The sequence below is a fragment of the Dendropsophus ebraccatus genome, chromosome 6 (assembly GCF_027789765.1).
Source record: "Dendropsophus ebraccatus isolate aDenEbr1 chromosome 6, aDenEbr1.pat, whole genome shotgun sequence".
Classification (NCBI taxonomy): Eukaryota; Metazoa; Chordata; class Amphibia; order Anura; family Hylidae; genus Dendropsophus; species Dendropsophus ebraccatus.
This window is the reverse complement of record NC_091459.1, coordinates 39,457,993-39,476,703: the sequence shown is the minus strand read 5'-3', so window position 1 is coordinate 39,476,703 and position 18,711 is coordinate 39,457,993. Positions and strand designations below refer to the sequence as shown.

Here is an 18,711-nt window from a genome sequence, read left to right as displayed (position 1 = left end):
CGTTGTATTGTTTCACGTTGCGTTTCAGCAGTCGGCTGATGTCTTATTAGATTGTTTGTTTCGCACTTTTCTATGAAACCCATCAGCTCCTATACATGTACAGTGCTCTACTGAGCGCACCATTCCTCATGTCCAGTCTAGACGATATCTGTAGAGGAGCGCTGTACAGATATCATGGTGACATGATAAATTATATATCATCAAGAAGGACCTCTATTAGATTCTGTATAGAAATACATTGCCGCAATGAATTCTTATTCAAGCCACCAATTTACTGTGCACACTATAGTGTATGTACCTCTTGACCTGGCATGTGGGAAATAAAGGGTTACTGATGCGCCGGCTTTGCAAGGTGCTATGTGAGCAGAAATGAAAGACCTAGCAATACACAGAAAATGACTACTAATATCGGCTGTCCAGCGACATGATCACCGGTGGCCAATGGGTACCCATGGCAGCCGGGGACCTTGTGTATATACCTTTATACATATTTGTTGGAGGTATGGCTGTATAGTTTGCCTGACAGCATTATGCTGACAGGCCCCATACACTGCCACTACAGTAGTAGTGTGGTGTAAAAAAAAAAAAAAAAAAAAAACTACACATGATTGGTATCATCAAATTTGTAATACGCTGTAAATGTTTAATAATATTATTACAGCAAGGTAAATTCTGGGGGGGGGGGAAATAAAAAAATGTGCAAAAATAAAAATAACTGTATTTTGCCCAAAACCCAAATCCGTCAAGAAAAAAATAAAGCTATGGATCTTGGAATGTTGTTTTTAGGAAAATAATTTCTGTTTGTGGTATCACAAAATGTTATTTTTAACCCAAATTTAGGCTATGTTCCCACTGCCTACAAACAACGGCCGCTGTTTAACACCACCTATGGCTGGAATTAATGATGATCAGTAATTCCAAATGCAGGTTGCATTAAACAATGGCCGTTCATGATGGAACTGATTTGGTCAGGAGGAGATTTAGGCTAGGTTCACACTGCGTTTTTGCAATCCGTTTATTTTCATGTTTTTTGCAAAAAACTGATGCATTTGTGTGCATCCGTTTTGATCTGTTTTTCCATTGACTTCCATTGTAAAAAAATGGATCAAAACGGATCCGTTTTATTTTTACGGACACAAAAACGTAGCTGACACTACTTTTGTGTCTGTTAAAAAAAACTGACCCGTTTTGATCAGTTTTTTTTTAACAATGTTAGTCAATGGAAAAAACGGATGCACACAAATGCATCCATTTTTTTCATCCGTTTTTTTGCAACGGCTTGCAAAAACGCAGTGTGAACCTAGCCTTACACTGCCATATCTTGGTATTCATGGGTCACAATATATCAGCCGTCCCAGTATATCAATCTCTAGTAACAGCCATTCTGGGAATGGTTTACCTGTTCATGTTTAGATGGAATAACAGTTTAGTGAACAATATTTTTCCCCTGACGTGTGCGTACCCAGGTGGTATAAATAACACCATACACGTGTCACAGTAGGAGGGAAGAACGTGAGTCATATTTTTTGGCCTACATTCCTCTTCAGGTGGGCGCATGAGCTTATAGTGGCTGGAATAGGAGATAGATGACGCTGCCGCAGTGTACTTGGCATAAGTGGCATTTGTGATTTGTCTGTGGGAGAAACAAATTGCCGTCATGGTTTGATGAAGGGTATGGTGTTTCTAGATTTATGTTCTGCACATCGTATATCTTTCATTGTAATGCTCTTATTTATCTGTGTCCTAGTTATATCCATTCTGCACCCCATGGGAAATTATTTCAATGCAAAACTTACAGACCAGTCAGACGTAGACTGAACCACACAACCGTTCAGATAGGATCCGCAATCCAAACCGAATAATCGCTGGGTACGCACTGAATAAGATGGCGTAAAAATCACATTATGTCTCCCAAATATAAACTAATGCTCAAGTGATACACAGGAGGTTATAGTCCGTCCGTACCCCCAAACACTAAAATCTCAGTCACACAAAATTGTTCTAATCCTAAGCAAGTTTAAGGGGGTATTCCCTTTACCTAAACTTTTGGTGACAGAGTATGCAAAAGAAAGCAATTTTGCAAATACTTTGCATTAGCAAAATTGCTTCCTTTGGTAGTTTGCCCCTTCCTCCCCCTGTAGTGTTTACGGCTTGTTGCCTAGGTTCCCGACCACTGTGAGTATTTTTTCTGTCTCCTACTGAGCTTACACACATCTCAAGGGACAATCCACACGCCCTGGAGACGTGTGTAAGCTCACTAGGAGACAAAGCGATGCAGAGCTGATTCAGCTTGGCATCACTGCATCTCTTCAACACCCCACCCCCCCCCCCCCCCAAGCCAGAAAGTGAAAAGCAATGCTGCAGTGCTGAACCTCATCTGTGGAGATGGGAAAGCCCCTTTAATCCTAGGAGGCTAACATCCAAAGTCACATGTCCGGCCATTCATGTTGCTTGCCACATGAAAAAAAATATAGGATATAGCATTAAGAAAAGGTCACCCATGTCACTGTATATTTATTCACAATGGATTTATGATATTGTTATTATAAAGGAACTTTCCTAGCCTAGTCAATGACCATTAATTTAAAGGGTTTTCTTCAGCCAAAACTGACTGTTACGCTATCCTCGGGATAGCTTATCAGTCTCTGATCGACAGGGTGCTGACACCCAACACCCGCTTTGAGTTTGTCTCCGTTCATTGTGTAGCGGTGACAAACTGTAACTGTGTTCAGGCGAACAGAAGCTGACAAACTCCTTTCACTCTGTATTGCAGGCAACAAAACAACTGATCAGCATGAATACCGGCTGTTGGCGCCCTGCCGATCCTCTGGATAGCTCATCAGTCAGTTGTGCCTGGAAAACCCCTTTAAATAGGGTCCATCATAGTGTAACAGGACAAAAAAGGGAGCCTCTGACAATGTGAACTTAGCCATTGTAAGTAATGGGCTGCGAATACAGTAGGAGAACTAAGTGTCTGCATTATTTTTCAGGACTTTTCGTAAAAGTCGCACATGAAGAAATGTGGTGAAATCAAGTTATAGTAGTTAAGGAAATATTGGTAAGTGACAATTTTCTTTATAATTATTACATGTACATGTTATTAAATGTACTTTCATTTGTGCCAAATTTATATGTAGTTTAAGATCCTAAGTAGGGATGAGCGAACACGGTGGCTGGAGAAGTTGGATGCAGCCCTAAGGCTGCCTGGAAAACAGCCTATGGCCTATGGCTGTATCCAAGTTTCCCAGGACTCCCTAGGGCTGCATCCAACTTCTTCAGCTATCGGTAATGAAATACAGAGAGTTTGCGTCCGGATGAACCCGAGCATGTTCGAGGTTTGCTCTTCTCTAATCCTAAGTGATTTGCAAAGGGTTTTTTTCCCCAAGCTTTCATTGATTTAAGCATAAGCTTTCATGGGGAACCTCTCGTGATGTCATTTTTTTTTTTTTTTGTTATAAGCGACATTTTTTGGGGGGGTTTTACATTCCCCATTGGAATCAACTGTAGATGGAAGCCACTTGCTTTTTGAAGAAATTTTTGACATGGTTTTGACATTCGCCTTTAGATTTATCAAATGCAACAATTAATGGTCCGTGATTATGGTCCATACACAGAAGAAGTGCCACAGATCGAAATGCCTAACTACTGGCATCATGATTCATTATGATGCCGGAAGCGCCGGAACAGTTTAGATCTTTTTGCTACTATACTGACACAGCATGCTAGTACAGTAGCGCACATATTTAAAATATTTTACTTCACAAGCCCTACAAGTTTAACTGTATTGGTTGACAAGAGAATACCCCTTTAAATTCACTTATGACGTAAACATTTGGTTCTAAAGGAACTATCTAGTTACACATCACCACCCTACCTCATCGTACTAATAGTAAGGCCGAGACCATCTAAATTATGAGCAGGAAGTACAGTATATAGCCAAAGCATCTTTCCAAGCAGGTACAAAGCTGCTGTTTTCCCTGATATCACATAACTGCTGGCGGATACACCTGCTTTCTCCCAGTCTCTGTATTGTCACCAGTTTATATGTTATTCCCGAACAGGAATCTAAACGTCAGCAATATACAATACATTACAACTAGAAATCAAAATAAATGTTATTGCCTCTTTATCTGTATAACCCACACAGTAAGCAACGGTTAGACATCTAAGGCAGGCCTGCACCCACACACGTGTGTCATACACTTTCCACTCCTGAGCATTAGATGTGTGCTGTCTATATAGCGGAGTGAACGCTTACATTTAATTCAGATTATACTGTAAAGGTCAAAGTAGGATAAATAAAGAAAGGTATGAGAATTTTTTATTTTTTTTTTTGCAAATGTACCTGGTTTTCTGTCTTGTCTATCTGTTGATGAACAGTGCATGTTTGCTCTTCCCATTACAGTACATTTATTTTTAACATACACTAAAACATAGTCAACCTTGCTATTGTGTACATAAACAATTATACATTGTAATCCATTTTTAATAATGTATCCTATGTATATGGCATACAGCATTTCTTTTTACCATCTGTTAAAGGGGTCTCTGGGGCAGCACAGTGGCTTGGGTTCATGTCTAACCAAGGGCAACATCTGCAAAGAGTTTGTAAGTTCTCTCCGTATCCGCTTGGGTTTCGTCCAGGTACTCCGGTTTCCTCCCAAAACATACAGATAGGCAAATTTAGATTGTGAGCCCCAATGAGGACAGGTACCAAAATTGGCAAATTATGTAAAGTGCTGTGGAATAAGTTGGCTCTATAATAAAATTAGCACTAATCAGTTGGCGCTTATAGAAGTATTATTATTATCATTATTATTACTCTGGTAGAATTCTTTCAAATCAACAGGTGTCAGAAAGTTATACAGATTTATAATTTACTTCTATTTAAAAAATCTCAAGTTTTTCAGTACTTATCAGCTGCTTTATGTCCTGCAGGAAGTGGTGTATTCTTTTCAGACTAACACAGTGCTCTCTGCTGCCACCTCTGTCCATGACAGGAACTGTCAGGAGCAGTAGCAAATCCCCATAGAAAACCTCTACTGCTTTGGACAGTTTCTGTCACGGACACAAGTGGTAGCAGAGAACACTGTGTCAGACAGGAAATAATACACCACTTGCTGTAGGACAAGTACTGGAAGACTTGAGATTTTTAAATAGATGTACTTTCCAAATCTGTATAACTTTGTGACACCAGTTGATTTGAAACATTTTTGCAAAGGTTCCCAACCAGTTAATTTGCTGGAGTACCCCTTTAAAGACTAGTAGCTAATGGTAATAATGTGATGGCATCTGTCAGACCAGAGGATGTGTCTGGTGTCTGCCATTTCCTCTGTACTGCTCACTGTACAGGCAGAGTGTGAGACTCTCCGAGCCCTCAGGACATCAGGAACATACACTGAACCCTGTTCATGACCTCTTAGATGTAGCAAGAAATGTATTTCACAGTACAATAAGTACTCTCAGTATAATGGGTTTGACAGTCGAGCTACTACGGGAAAACTCAGTATAGGGGTTATCTTTTCACTTACTGTAGTATAAGCAAGCTAAATTTGTATTCCATTGCTCCTACTAACTGCTTCATTTCTGACCATTTCTTCCACCTGACTTCAATTTTAATATTCTTTTTCTTTTTCTAGCCTGATTATGTAAAACTTCTTAGTGGTAGTAATAAGGCATGTACGATTCTACTGAGCTTTTTCTAATAATGGGCTTAGAAAGGTGGCAGCCACCATTATTATCTTTTAAAACCCTCATAGGGATATTATGTCTGACTTTTAATAGCTCTTAGGGCGACATGTATCATCCGGCGTATGGATAATTTTCAGCGGAATTTGCGTATTTTGCGCGTGGCGATTTGCGTATTTTTTTATTCACAAATGGCCGATTTGCGAATAAAATATTCGCATATTGGCACTTCACGCCGAGTACACCGGGGGGGCGGGGAGGGGGTGTGGAGGGGGCGTTACGGGGGGGGCGCGGACTCCGTGCGATTTATCATTTTTTTGGCGCAATGATACGCCTAAAACCTACTCCACCTTTCAGGTGGCGTAGGTTTTCGGCTGTGCGCACCGACGCACACGGGATTTATGTAGAGGCGGTCCGCCTCTACATAAATCTCCGTAGCGCCGGAGATGCGGGGACATTTATAAGTCCGGCGTAAAAAACGCCGGACTTCATAAATGTCCCCCTTAATCTTAATATATAATCCTGGATTGTGCCGTATGAGGAGGGTTTGCAGACAGTTAGGTGACAACCTGTCCCTGAACCACAGTTGTCAGAGCAACACAGAATTGCCATAAAATTCATTCTGTATTGTTTTTATCATAGTTTTTTTCCAGAACCAACACTTGCTCATAGGATTGCCTGGCATTGCACCTCAGCCCTATTCACTGAAATAGTAGTAATCTGCTATAGCAATCCATGGAACCACAGAAAAGGACTAAGGCTTTGGGCAGGCCGAAGCACATATTGTGTGTGTATTGTGTGTACTGTACTACTGTATGACTGAATAATTTTTAAGTCTACATCAAGCATATGCAACTGAACACAAAGATCCTCCCCATCCCGCTGCTCCCTCCTCCCTCTCGCAGCATGCAGGCTGAGGCTGGTTTCTTATGTATTTTGGTTATTATATCGTCAGTATTTAAAACCAAAACCAGAAAAAGGTGCAAATATTATCATTTTAGTTTTTCTCTGTGTTGGTTACACTCCTGGGTTTGGCTAAAAACATATATATACACCTCAAACTTTCTGAGGTATGCCCACCCCCTGGGTATACGGACACATGACTTTGAAAACAGAACAGGTGTAGGTGTGCGGACGGAGGAACCACAGAGTCCAGTTTTTAAACAAGTAAACAGTTTACTGAAGTATTCAGTGCAATACAGGAAAAAATAGTACTAGCAATAAGGTGCACTATATATATATATATATATATATATATATATATATATATATCCTTCTCCTTGTGGACACAGACTTCTTGAGCTGGGTATTTGAGATATATAGGTATAGCAGAAAATGTACTAACATGATATGGTTGTTTTTAAATTTTCATGTGTTGCTTGAAAAAGGTTTCATCGAGAAACTGAAACGTTGTACCGCACATTATGGGTGAATAAATTCACTTTATTATTCACTATTCCTGGAGTGCCGCCTTATCGTTTTATAATATATATATATATATATATATATATATATATATATATATATATATATATGTGTGTTTTGGAAAAGAATGTAAAAAAAAATGGTTTAAGGGTGCCATCACACACACCGGATCCGCAGCAGATCCGCAGTGGATTTGGTGGTGCAGATTTGATGCTGAGTTCAGTTATTTAGATTAAATCTGCTGCGGATCCGCAACAGAATATCCGCTGCGTATCCGGCAAGTGGGTTTGTACCCTAATACTCCAGTAGTACCTATAGTACTACCAGGCTGTAACTGCCAAAAATGAAAACTCCTGCAGTCGGGTGCAGTCTTATGGTATTTATTCATCTGCCTTCACTTTGCATGCAGTGTGTTGGCCGTTTACATGATAAACCTAGATTACTGGTGATAAGTTGATCCGTGGATTTATTCTGATTGCCATTTTGAAGTCTGGAAGGAGTTTTTCTCCCTGTGATGGTGGAATTGGCATCTGCCTCATTTGGGTTTTTGCCTGCCTTTGGATCAACACAGTAGGGTTTCTGTAGGTTGAACTTGATGGGACTCTTGTCTTCTTTCAACCTTATTGTATTATGTTACTATGTTACGAAATCAATCAATGATTGATTGAGACTTTCTAGCACATCCTGTAACAACTGTATGGTAGTTAGCAAACTGCTTATGAATGACAGCCAACAGCCTAAAAACAATACAAAAACAGTTACTGTGGGCCTGGCAATGGCAAATGCAAAATGAAGCTCAATACATTCCACCTGTATAAAGTGTTTTTCCAGTCTACTACATGACTAATAGCATACCATCTGGGAGACAGTCGCATCCTCTTTCATGTCTTTTTCGTATACTCTATAAGGATCAAGAATTACTGAGTGCGGTTTGTATGCGGCTCCTGCCTCTGATGACAGATCTGTAATATTGAACAGCTGCCAAGGGCTGAGTGATTTTCATGTCTTCATTCTTATACAAAACTATTCTAACCTGGAATAAATTAGAACCACATTGATCGTCCTGTGCCCAGAGCTCTTATCTACGCAGACTGGAGCTAAGTGAAATGATTTTATATATAAAGTTGCAACTTTTTATAGCACTTTCCAATGTACTTTATGATTATTAGTGTGTGATTTATTAGTGCAGTTGTATGGGTTCTCCATGTCATTAGAATTCTTCCCTGTTATATTCAATGATACAAACTTTATCCTTAAAGGGGTAATCCCTTCAAAACATTTATTATTTAATACATTGTAGAAGCATACTTACCTGCAGTGTGGAATATGCTTCTATTTTTGTTTTTGCACTGTTCCTCAGCTCGCCGCGCTGATTCTTCCTCCAGGTTTACATGATCCGATAGCTAACCAATAAAGGGCTAACCCGGCAACACAAGAAGACGTCACAGTGATCACATAGATGGGTGGCCGGGGGTGACAGGGATTGAATCAGCTGCCCCCTTCACCTCAAAACATTGGGGGAGATTTATCAAACATGGTGTAAAGTGAAACTGGCTCAGTTGCCCCTAACAACCAATCAGATTCCACCTTTCATATCTCACAGACTCTTTGGAAAATGAAAGGTGGAATCTGATTGGTTGCTATCGGCAACTGAGCCAGTTTCACTTTACACCATGTTTGATAAATCTCCCCCACAGTATTTTTCATAGAATTTTCTTATATTGCTTCTAATATATTCTTTAACCCCTTAGTGACAGCCATGCTGCCCTTTCACGGCGGCCACTAATGGGCTTTATTCCGATGCGTACGCCTTTTAACGGCGGGCGCGTCGGAATAAATTACCGCCCGGCGGCGGCTGCAGAACGGGTGATCAGTGGTCAATGGGACCGCTGACACCCTCCTGTAACTGCCCGGAGCGGAGGATTCTTTGCTCCGGGCAGTTTAACCCGTTAAATGCCGATGTCTCCATGGTGATCCCGGGGTCCTAATGAAGGTCCCCGGGGTCACCATGGAGATGCCTCATGCTGACAGGGGTGGCCGTGGCTATTGCCTGTCAGCATGAGGCATGATACAATACACTGCAGTACATCAGGTACTGCAATGTATTGTATCAGTGATCTAAGTATTTTACACTAGTGTACAGTAATGTACACTAGTGTAAAAGTAAAAAAAAGGTAAAAAGTGTGCACCAAACACAACACAGCCCCCCCAGCCCCCCCCAATAACAAAGATGCATTACATTCCCTATACTCAATAAAACGTGACATAAAAGTGATCAAAAGCACAAATCTTATACATATTTGGTATCGCCACGTCCGTAACGACCCAATCTATAAAACGATATAAATAATTATATCGCACGACACACGCTGTAAAAAAAAACAGTACCAGAATAGCTGTATTTTATCAATCCACTTTAGAAAATACGTCATAAAAGAGATCAAAAAGTCATATACATATAAAACTTGGTATCAATAGAAACTACAGATCTTCCCGCAAAAAATAAGCCCAAAACCAGCTCTGTCGCGCAAAAGATGAGAACGCTATGGATCTTGCAATGCAGCAACAGTTTTTGTGGGTTTTTGCTAGGAAGATAGTTTCTATTGCGCCAAAGTGATAATAGTTAAAAAAACCTATACAAATCTGGTATCACCGTAACCGTAATGACCCAGAGAATACATGTATTATGTTATTAGTGACCGCCGATACGGATTTTTACGGCGTTCACTAATGGGCTCTATTCTGCTGCCATCAGCTCTTTATGGCGATGGTGCAGAATAGTGCAGCGGCGCCGGTAATGCCCGCAGCCCCCTCCTCTCATTGCCAGCGCAGCCCCCATTGCCAGCGCAGCTGAACGCTTTCATCTCTTCTCACCGTGAATCCACAGTGAGAGGAGATGAGAACATGTCCCCCCCTGTCCCCAGAATTAACCCTAGTGACCTGGTCACTGACCCTCCCAGGGCGGCCATCTGATCCAAGATGGCCGCCGCCATCTCTGTGAACAGACTCTGTTCACAGTGATGGATTCCTGAAAATGATCAAAGCTTCATTCTCTCCACCACCGGAGGTGGCAGAGAGCATGGGGCAATGATCGGTGACCACCCGGTGTGGTCCCAGTACAAGTGATCAGCGGTATATACTATATACCACTGATCGCTTGTTACAAATGGTGCCGGCACTTTTTTACGCCTGTCACCAAAGTCAAGTGCCCTGGATTACCCGTAACCACTCTGGATTACTTGTAACCACCCTGGATTACTTGTAACCACCCCAGATTACCTGTAACCACCCCAGATTGCCCGTCACCACCCCAGATTGCCTGTAACCACCCTAGATTGCCTGTAATCTCCCCAGATTGTCCGTAATCTCCCCAGATTGCCCGTATCCACCCCAGATTGCCCGTATCCACCCCAGATTGCCCATAACCATCCCAGATAGCCCATAACCATCCCAGACAGCCCATAACCACCCCAGATTGCCCGTCACCACCCCAGATTGCCCGTCACCACTCTAGATTGCCTGTCACTACCCCAGATTGCCCGTAATCTCCCCAGATTGCCCGTATCCCCCCAGATAGCCCATAACCATTCCAGACAGCCCGTAACCACCACAGATTGCCCGTAACCACCCCAGATTGCCACAGACTGCCTGTAACTACCCCAAATTGCCTGTAACCACCCCAGATTGCTCGTAACCACCCCAGATTGCTCGCAACCACCCCAGATTGCCCGTCACCACCCCAGATTTCCCGTCACCATCTTAGATTGCCCGTTGCAACCCCAGATAGTCAGTGAACACCACCAGATTGCCCGTCACCACCCCAGATAGCCAGTAACCACCCCTAGATAGCCAGTAAACACCCCAAGATTATCCATAACCACCCCATACAGCCAGTAAACACCCCCAGATTGCCCGTAACCACCCCAGATTGCCTGTGACCACCCCAGATTGCCCGTAACCACCCCAGATTGGCACAGACTGCTCGTAACCACCCCAGATTGCCCACAACCCCACCAGATTGCCTGTTGCCACCTCAGATAGCCAGTAAACACCCCGAGATTGTCCATTACCACCCCAGATAACCAGTAAACACCCACATATTGCCTGTAACTAAAATCACACTCCTTCTCTTCTGAGCCCTGATGTGTGTCCATACAGTGGTTTATGCCCACATATGGGGTACCATTGTACTCAGGAGAAGCTCCGTTACAAATGTTGGGGTGCTTTTTCTCCCCTGTTCCCAGTGAAATTGAGAAATTTCAAACTAAACAAACATGTTATTGGAAAAATTAAATTTTTTTCATTTTTACGGTCTAGTTTTGAATACTTTCCTCCAATACCTGTGGGGTCAAAATGCCTACCACACCCCAAGATGAATTCCTTGAGGGGTGTACTTTCCAAAATGGGGTGACTTTTGGGGGGGGTTCTATTCTGTAGACATTACAGGGGCACTGCAAACGCATCTGGCTTTTAGAAACTTCTTCAGAAAAATCGATAGGGGAAAAGTAGGAGATCGCGGGGGGTCCGACCCCTGAACCCCCCGGCAACCTGCGTATCGGACCCCGGCCGGCTCTGTTATGAATAGAGCCCCGTGTTGGCATGTGACTTGCGTCTCTATTCATTCCTATGGAGTGTTGGAAAGAGCTGAGTATGCTGGAACAGCGCTGTACTGGGCTCTTTCTGTCGCTCCATAGGAATGAATAGAACTGTGGGTCGTGTGGCGACCCAGGGCTCTATTCATATCAGAGCAGGTCCGATACGAAGATCACCAGGGGGTTCAGGGGTTGGACCCCCTGCCATCTCCTAATTTTCCCCTATCCACAGGAGTTAATTTAGTGTATTCCAGTCTGACCCAGTTCTCACTGCTGCCACCTCTGTTAGTGACAGGAACTGTCCAGAGCAGTGGCAATTCTCCATAGAATACCTCTCCTGCCTCCTAAATAGTTCCTGTCATGGACAGAGGTGGTAGCAGAGAGCACTGTGTCAGACTGCAAAGAATACACCACTTCCTGTAGGACATACAGCAGCTGATAAGTACTGAAAGACTTGAGATTTTTTTAATAGAAGTAAATTACATATCTCTGGCAAATTCTGACACCAGTTGATTTGAGAAAAAAAAACGCTGGGGTACCCCTTTAAAGGGGTTATCCAGTGCTCAAAAACATGGCCACTTTCTTTCAGAGACAACATGAATCTTGTCTTGTTTGCAATTAAGTTCCCTTCACTTTAATGGAACTGAGCAGAAAACCCCAGCCCAAGCTTGAGACAAGAGTGGGGTTGTCTCTGGAAGAAAATGGCCATATTTTTGTAGCGCTGGATAACCCCTGTAAATGTTGCTACTTCATCATCTAGAAGCTCTGACATGTTATCTAAACATATTGACATAACTTGAGTGACTCCACAAGTGGCAGCTGCAATGGGGGAGGGGGGGGGGTCTCCCAGTCCTCCCAGCAATGTTGTAAGGTGGTGTGAATGCTCGAATACCCAAAAATGTAATGATGCAGTTTGTAGATATTCCACTATAGAAGGCTGGAGAAACGAGTGCTGTAATGATTCTATACAATATTATTGCCCTTCAGACTCTTCCCGACATGCCGTTTTATTTGACATTACTTGAATTTACTAGAGGGTTAAGGATAAAGACGTGGCCTCTGTCTAACCCACTTAAGAGCTGTATACTGCCAAACTGGGCCTGTTTGATGTTTATGACAGGAGTCGTTCCCTCATGTGATCTCGGAGGACTCATGCTGGGCCCAGGGAGATGTATTATACAGAACAGCCTATTTGTGAAGACATCAGCCAGCATTATGCTGCGGCCTAGCTGATTTCTGGACAGCGGCAGCTAGACCGCAGCGTAGGAGAAGTCCTGCATTGTCCCAGCAGAGATGAGGCCATAATATTCACAGAATCCACTGACAAGCAGACTCCTTGAAAGTAATAATAAAAAAATAAAAAAGAGAGAGAAAAGACGGCAGAGTGGCTCTTTGTTTTATTTCCGGAGGGTAAATCTACTCGTCTTTCATTTCTTCCATTAAAAGAAGGGGGGGGGGGGCTCGATTCTGCCTGCTCAAACAGCAGCTTTGTGCTAATGTGTTTCCGCACGGATTTGCCAGCCAACCCCCTGACCTTTCGGCAGCAGGCCAGCGCTGCCACAACAACTGTTCCTGAAATAATCTCAGCAAGTGAACGTCAGTTTTAGACTCTAAGGGACCGGATGTGACCAGAGCTTTGGCTTTGTATGATATATTCATTCAAATGAAATTATTTTGCTCTTTTTTGCAATTTTGACCATTTTTAGTGTGGGTGTCCTAGGGGTTTATATGGACTTTATAGCTTTAACCCCAAAGTGCGCTTATTCCTACCTTATGGGTAACGCAATAATACAGTATATGAGTCTATTGCACGCTGTGCTGCCATTTTCTCCCATTGACATTTGTACTAGCTTATTCAACAATCAATACTTGGGCGTTTTTATGACGTTTAATTAGTCACCTGTGACACAGCCTAGAGCAGTATTGTCCCTTTAAGGGTTTTACAAAAACCGGTGCTGGATCATAATAGCTCGTAGATACATGCATCCATTGTAAATATTGCATTGCCCCCATTACTGCATATTTAAATGAAAATGGAGTCGTACTAATAAGTGCCTCGCTGTTCTACTCTTCTGCTATAACAATAGAGCAGATGTAGCATTGTAATGAGAAGCGTAAACAATGATGGCACCATTATATGGGCAGGTGACTTGATACCAACCCCCTAAGCTTCGGAGAGTAGCAGCCTTATGTACATTTAAAGCAGGAGTTTAGCTTTGACATATGAATTATGCTAATCTTCCTTAATATATTTATTACACTACGACTTATGAAACTAGCATCAGCTCCATAAACCATTCTATTCTTGACTGGAATGTCTGAAGCAAAATGATTGTACTTAAAGACTCTGTGAAACTGTTGTGATTAAAAGGAGTTTTCTTTAGTATATTCTATTTTTTTTAGGTGTTCTGCCTTCAGTGTTATACATATAGCCACTAGGTGTCCCCCTTCACTGCACATGTGTACAGCTGTTGGACGTCAACATTTAGTAACAGAGAATCCTGGGGGTGCTAGCACTGTATGGTTAACTCTCCTGTCAGACAGCACCTGAAACAGTAACCACACAGTGATATTATACTGACTGCATTGTTACATAATTAAGAGCATTGTCTCCTGATAATATAATTAGCAATAGTTATTAATATAGTTAGACAAGTTAATTGCCCTCAGTTGATATACAACCTGCATTATGAACAAGTGTCTTTCCTTGAGTAAGAGCGCACAAAGGAGTAGGACTTCCTGTGTTTGGTCTCTTTTTTTTTAACAGAGAAAATACCAAATACCGGCACAGAGGGAGCATGGACTGCAAATTGACCGTATGCATAACATTGATTTAAACATGCGAAACATATTTAAAAAATAAAGAGAGTATATTGCAGAACACTGGCCGTTCCGGGTCACGAACGGCCAGTGTCAGAGAAGATCATCCGGCCGGCCAGCTGCAGTACCGACCCGATGATCTTCACTCTTGATCAATTCTCCGCTGCACACAATGGAGCATGCAGCCGGAGCCACACGCTCCATTGTGTGCACTGACAGGTTTTCTGCGGACGCTATTCAGTGAATAGCAACTGCAGAAAACTGACATATATATATATATATATATATATATATTTCTGATTTTCTTTACTCTAGTACACTATTATGGGGGCAGATATATTGCCTGATGTGTTTTAACAGCCTTTAGAGATATGCTTTACAGCAAGTCCCGTGGACATAGTGACAATAGACTGGAACAAATCCTATTTACAGTAATAGGATAGTCCCTCCAATGAGGCTAAGCTCTGAGCTTTTGAGAATGGTGACCTGTCTATATGCTCGCATCACCTTTCACTATTCCTGTCTGTTATAATAGAAAGGACACTGCTGGTAAGTGATTTGCTCAGGACAGGAAGTCTCAGCTTATTATTGGGCTTCATGGTCAGGAAGAAAACAGCAAGATTTTGGGATTAATTTATAAATTAAGTAATATAGTAAAATGGTAAATAAAATAAAAAATCATTAAATAAAACTTTGCTTAAAAGCTTGATTAAAATAATAGGTAGTTTTGTAACAACACATTCCCTTCAAAGGGAACCAATCACGTATAAAATCACTATTCAGCTCAGGAAGTGTGCTGATAAACCACTCAGCACACTTCCCATACATATCCTTATATCCCCCGTCCCTGCAAATGAAAACGTATAATCTTACTTTTATACATTGGCGCGCTGTATGGTAATCACCGGCAAGTAGTCATCTGGGTGGTGGGCTCTGGGAAGGTAGTCACGGTCCCCTGGGTGGTACGGTGATGTAATCACACCCCTCTGGGCGTGAGGGGCATGTTTCAAACTCCAGCGAAGCTGTGACGTCCTCCGGAGGCGTGCTGTAACGTCCGGCGGCGTGCCGATGTTCTTATCACACCGCCTACTGCACAGAATGGGACTTGCCATGCGGCAAAGCTTTTACTGTCCAGGCATGATGGGAATTGTAGTTTTGCAACAGCTGGAGGGCCGGATGTTCCCCATCTAAGTCTTTGGATACTATTACACCAAGCGATTTTTTGACAACTAACGATAAACAATCTCAAACGACCACTATGACAAGCGACCTGAAATTGTTAGCCAAATTACATGGAGCGATGATTGTTACTTTGATCGTTCTTATGGTCATTTTTTCGCCGCTATTGCGTACGTTTCAGCTATGACTAGAGATAAGCGAACCGGGTTCGGGTTCGAGTCCATCCGAACCCGAACGATCGGCATTTGATTAGCGGCGGCTGCTGAAGTTGGATAAAGCTCTAAGGTTGTCTGGAAAACATGGATACAGCCAATGACTATATCCATGTTTTCCACATAGCCTTAGGGCTTTATCCAAATTCAGCAGCCCCCGCTAATCAAATGCCGAAAGTTTGGGTTCGGATGGACTTGAGCATGCTCCAGGTTCACTCATCTCTAGCTATGACTTCTTATTAAACTGAACGATGTGCAAACATTTTGCGAACGATCAAACGATAAAAATAGGTCCAAATTCTATCAAACAACTAACGATTTCTCGTTGTCTGCTATTACACGAAACGATTATCGTTTAAATCTGAACAATCTTACGATTTTGCGATTGATAATCGTCCCGTGTAATACGTAAATAAATACCTCAAAGATATTTAAAAAGGAAATTGTGAGAATTGGCAATTTATAGAATTGCTTCCATAGAATTTATACAGTGTGTAAAACACATGTCCACATGACTTAGACACAGTCTTGTCTGCCTGTGTTTTTTTCCCTTTATATTTCAAGCATTTTCATAGTGTTTATTATTCCTGTTTTTATTTTTCCTGCCATTTTACATATCCTGTATTAAAAGAAATTGTAAAAAAAACCTACTGTCCCCAGTGTATTATCCATTATTTTTGGACATATTGGCCAGATTTTTTTTAAATTATAGATGTACATTGAAAAGTTTCTCATCTCTAGACTATGACATTGGGTCTGCCACAAGTATTGCTGAACTGTCTCCAGTCAACATGAAGTGAGCCCAGCCGCTGTGCACATTGCGGCTTTATTCTGTCCAGCTTATTTACGCTATAGTCATGGGAAGGTCATTGTCTGTGTGTAACTAATAAGAAGCATCTGTTCCATGGGCTGAGATCCCATTTTACTGAAATTTGTGGCGGCTGGATATTGCTTTCAAGCATGACTTATAAAAGTGCAGCTCTGAAGTAAGAGTTCAGTAAACCCAATCATTGATTAATGTTTTGTTGTTCAGCCCATAAACAATACAGCGGTAGATCTAGGACAGATATGAAAGTACTATATAGGAGAAATACTATGCACGAGAAATTAGCAAAAGTAAAAGTAATTGGAAGTAAAAGGTAGAAGAAACCACTATGGTTTACTAGAGATGTAAGGGCTATAGTAAAGGGAAAAAGTCGGTCTATAGAAGGAATAGAGAGACTGGAAGTGTAGCTGACAGACGTATAAAATTATACAGAAGGAGGCAAAACAGATAACAAATGCTGCTAAAGCCCCGAAAGAGGAAGAACTGGCCTGATCTGTTATGGAGGGGAATAAAACCTTTCAGATATGTTAGTAAGAGGAAGAGCATGTGGGAAAAACATTTACTGATGGAGGTAAGGTAGTCGCTGACCATTTAAAGGGGTACTCCAGCGGGGGGGCTATTTTGGGATCTGGCCGGGGAGGAGGTGGCTGAGAGAAAAGACGTCCGCTCACCTCCCCGGATCCAGCGGTGGGTCCCGTATCGCGGCGCTCCGGTTCCCGGCCGCTTCCTGGTGTCTGACGCGGGCTCGAGATGTGAAGTCTCAAGTCCGCTCAGCCAGTCAGTGAGAGAGGAGGGATCTGAGCGGACTTGAAACGGATCCCACCTCTGTTATTGACAGGCTGAGCGGACTTGAGACCTCACGTCTCGAGCCCGCGTCAGACACCAGGAAGCGGCTGGGAACCGGTGACCGGAGCGCCGCGATACGGGACCCACCGCTGGATCCAGGGAGGTGAGTGGATGTCTTTTCTCTCAGCCACCTCCTCCCCAGCCAGATCCCAAAATAGCCCCCCCGCTGGAGTACCACTTTAAATAGTTACTTCTGCTTCTTTTTTTTTCAGACGGAAGTTTCCACAATCACAGTATTTCTGCACACAGCACTGCCTCCAGTTGTATGGGTTCAAACCCAGTGTTTTCAGAGGTCGATGTTTTAGAAGAACTTGCCCGTTTTAAGGGAACCTGTCACCCCGGACAGCCCCCCCAACCCGAACTTACCCCACCCCTGGACAGGGCCCCGCATACATACCGGCTCCTGCTTGTCCCACTCCCGTTGCTGGTCCCGCCATGGAGAGTCTGATGGCCATAGGATATAAAAAAGTTTTTGTCAGATGGTTTTTATTTATTTTGCCAAACAATTGCTTGCTTATCATCTAATCTGCCATTTTTTAAAAAAATCATTATCAATCGGCTGCACATTATAGGGAATGAGATTTTTAAATAGAAGTAATTTTCAAATCTGTACAGCAATCTGGTACCAGATGATTTGGAAAAAAAAAAACAATTTTTTCGCTGAAATGCCCCTTTAATATTAATAATGTCTAATAAATAACATATTAGACATTGTACTTTGTGTTTTGTTATGTTTTTTTTTTGTGGGCAACTTTTGTATATTTCAATGTAGCAGAAGACCCAAAATGCATAGTTGTCTATTATAGTAATATTTTTAAATCATTCAGAATCACATTAATTCAGGAATGGAATGGTGTGGCGCATTTCATCCCCCTTTAAATCAGTCTATGTGACTAACTTGACAGGCCTCACAAAACTAAAAAAATGTCCCTTCCTGTGCAGTCATTGCTATAGAGTTTATGAGCAGACAAGCAAGTCCCAGTCATACTTGTCTTAAGATTTACTGGTGTGGTCATGCTTTGAGAGGATGACCTAGTCACGGGGTCACTTAGATAACACTGATATGTCTGTGTCTGAGAATTTCTATGCTAATTTAGTGAATTCTTCTGAGCAGATTGTTCTA

At 42.3% G+C, this 18,711-nt stretch overlaps 1 protein-coding gene across 7 annotated transcripts in view; it reads left to right on the top strand.

Moving 5' to 3' along the window:
• The window catches only part of FYN (FYN proto-oncogene, Src family tyrosine kinase), a 145,396-nt gene that overhangs the window by 91,944 nt on the left and 34,741 nt on the right, over positions 1 to 18,711 (top strand). For all 7 annotated transcript variants that reach the window (XM_069974856.1, XM_069974852.1, XM_069974850.1 and 4 more), the window contains one exon: positions 2,991 to 3,058. The gene's annotated coding sequence lies outside the window, so the exon portion shown is untranslated. The remainder of the gene's footprint in view (positions 1 to 2,990; positions 3,059 to 18,711) is intronic.